Raw genomic sequence first — 2,883 nt, 5'->3', positions numbered from 1 at the left:
TGATTGAATCCAATGACCAAGCATCAAGGAGAGACAAGATTAGAAGGCCTTTGTACATATGATAGAAGATGAGCAATGTTGAGAAAGGATCCTTGCATCCCCGAGGGAATCCCCAAGGATTTTATGAAGAAAAGGGAAGAAAAGAAGAAGAAATAATGCTGAGCTACAATCCGAGCGGATTGCCTACAATCCGTCCGTCCTCCACAAGCACAATCTGTGCGTCTTCCTTCAAAGACGGCCGGGTTAGCAGCCACCTGAATCCGCCCGGATTCCCTCGAAGATGCCCGTCTTCCCCTGCCAGAATCCGCCCGTCCCGACTCCAATACGCACGGATTCCAGTACAGCGAAATTTCGTCTTCTCCAAGCTACAAAGAAAGAAGCCCTTCCTTCGAAAAATACCGACTTTTCCCTACTCAATCTAAAAAGTGTAATTACTAGTTTAGCCCTTAGTTAACCCTAATGCATCCACCTAATTTCCACTATAAATACCCCATTAGTCTAATTAGAAGAGCATGTTCTTCATATCAATTATTAGAGTAGTTAATATCAATCAAATCTCTCTTTAGTATTGTAATCAACAATTAATCAAGATCTAATACAAGTTTTATTTCCTTAATCTCTCTTTTGTTCATCCTTTATTTTGGGTAATTGAAGATTATTTGGGTTATTATTGGGAGATTGACAACCTCTCAATCAAGCATCAAGTACTTCTTTTATTCTTGCTTTATTATTGGAAACATTAGTAGGTATAATCCGCTTAATCCCTTTTTAATTATTGTTAATTACTTTCATTTGTTCATCATGTTTCATTTTGTTGGTATGATTGACAACCTTGCTAGCATGATCAACATGATAATGAGTGAGTAGTGACCTAGCCAGGGTTAATGGGTAATTAGGGGAAACCAACATGCGGAATGATTCATGCTTAAATTAATATGCTTTCATGGTTTATTTGCTTGCTTGTTTTGATCTCAACTCATGCACATGTTATGTTTGATGAAATGTGAGCCTATGAATCCTTGCATTTTTTACCCATCACCTATCTTTTCAATGAGACTTGTAAGACATAAACCAACTCGAGTCTCATTAGACCATGCATGTTGTTGAGTAGGGAAGACTAAGTCGACTTGTAGGTGTTGTACAATCTAATCGATTCGGCTCCGGGACCCAAACTTTCCTAGGATTGTAAGATATAACCCAACTCAATCCATCACAACAATAATTGCTTGCTTATAATTTGAGAACATGTTTGTATGATCAATTCCCATGATTCCCCTATGACCCCATGATACCCTAGTGCTTTTTATCAATTGTTTACAACCTTTTTAATTCATCTTGCTTATTTACTTTCATTGCTATTTAGTTTAGTGACCTTCTACATCAACCCAAATTGTGACACCCCTAAGACACCACTAGTTTCAATAGAAATATCATCTCAATTCCCGTCCCTTGGGATCCGACCTTTACTTGCCTCTTTACTAATTGTAGAGTTGTTTGTGAAGCTATAAATTGTGTTTTGATTCGGACGTGACCCAACGACAACATCTATTAAATTGTGAACACGTTTACGGACCGATCAAAAATGGCGCCGTTGTCGGGGACGGTGTTAACTTGATTTAGATTTTCATATATTGTTATTAGTTGTGTCTTTCTTTGCCTTGGGGAAGTAAAACTCCTCAAGGTTTGTTCTAATTGTTTTCGAGTTGTTTGATATTTTGCATGTCTAGAAGGTCACAAGGTGATTTGTTACCTTTTGACCGTGAAATTGAAAGAACCTTGACAAACAATAGGAGATTTTCTAGGAGGAATTTGAGAGGTATTAGTGAGGTAGTGGATATTCAACCAACTATTGAGTTCATCAACCCTTTTGCAAGAGAAGGTGAGGAGAACCCAACACAAAATCAACCACAAAATCAACCCACAATGCCTAAATTTTCATCACATTCCATACCCACCGAGGAGAACGTACCCAATGGTACTCCCACACCACAACATTTGACCGGAAATTTCATTGCCAAATCCGTCTTTATCCAATTAGTCGAAAGGAGCCAATTTGGGGGGATGCCTAGTGAAGACCGTCATTCTCATATGGAAACCTTTTGTGACTATTGTGAGGCGATTTCTCAAACCGGTGTAACTCAAGACCAAATTCGATGGGTCTTATTTCCTTTTTCTCTAATTGGCACCGGGAAATAATGGTTGAAGGGCCTTGATAAGGCCACTCTCGGAATTGATTCTTGGAAGAAGTTGGCTCTAGCTTTCTACAAAAAATTCTACCCACCGGAAAAGACTAACATGTTAAGAGCTCAAATTACGGGTTTTAAGCAAAGGGATGAAGAATCTTTGTATGAAGCTTGGGAGCGGTTTTAGGGAATTTGTCGCTCATGTCCTCACCATGGACTTAGCGAGTGGTTCTTGGTACAACAATTTTGGAACGGTTTATATGAAGATTCAAGGAACATTCTCAATATGGGATCAAATGGTATGTTCACCGAAGTTGATGACAATCAAACATGGAACAAGATTGAGGAAATGGCGGTCCATAACTCACAATATAGTAGACCTCGCCAGGCTACTAGAGGAGGAAGGCATGAAGTGGACTCCGTTACTCAATTGGGTGCTCAACTTAGTGCTCACATTGACACAATCAATTTGAAGTTTGAACAAGCTATGGCTAGACTTGAAGAAGCCTCAAAATCACCAAACCATCATGTTAATGCCATGACGGCATCCTCATCAATCCCAGATGGGATATGTGAGAATTGTGGAACTTTGGGACATGACCAAAGTGAATGTAGGGCAACAAATGAACAAGTAAATGCTTTCCAAGCATACAAGAGTGGTACCCCTTATTCCAACTATTACAATGAAAACACCAAGTTT

The 2,883-nt window shown here is 39.3% G+C and overlaps 1 non-coding gene across 1 annotated transcript; it reads right to left on the bottom strand.

The window, feature by feature from the left end:
* Positions 1-2,295: 2,295 nt before the first annotated feature.
* Positions 2,296-2,402, bottom strand: LOC141615614 (small nucleolar RNA R71). The gene has a single exon (XR_012530026.1). It is a non-coding gene; the product is annotated as a small nucleolar RNA R71 (small nucleolar RNA).
* Positions 2,403-2,883: the final 481 nt, after the last annotated feature.

This window comes from Silene latifolia, chromosome 11 (assembly GCF_048544455.1).
Source record: "Silene latifolia isolate original U9 population chromosome 11, ASM4854445v1, whole genome shotgun sequence".
Taxonomy (NCBI): Eukaryota; Viridiplantae; Streptophyta; class Magnoliopsida; order Caryophyllales; family Caryophyllaceae; genus Silene; species Silene latifolia.
Note: the sequence above shows the minus strand (reverse complement) of the source record. Positions and strands in the feature narration are given on the sequence as shown.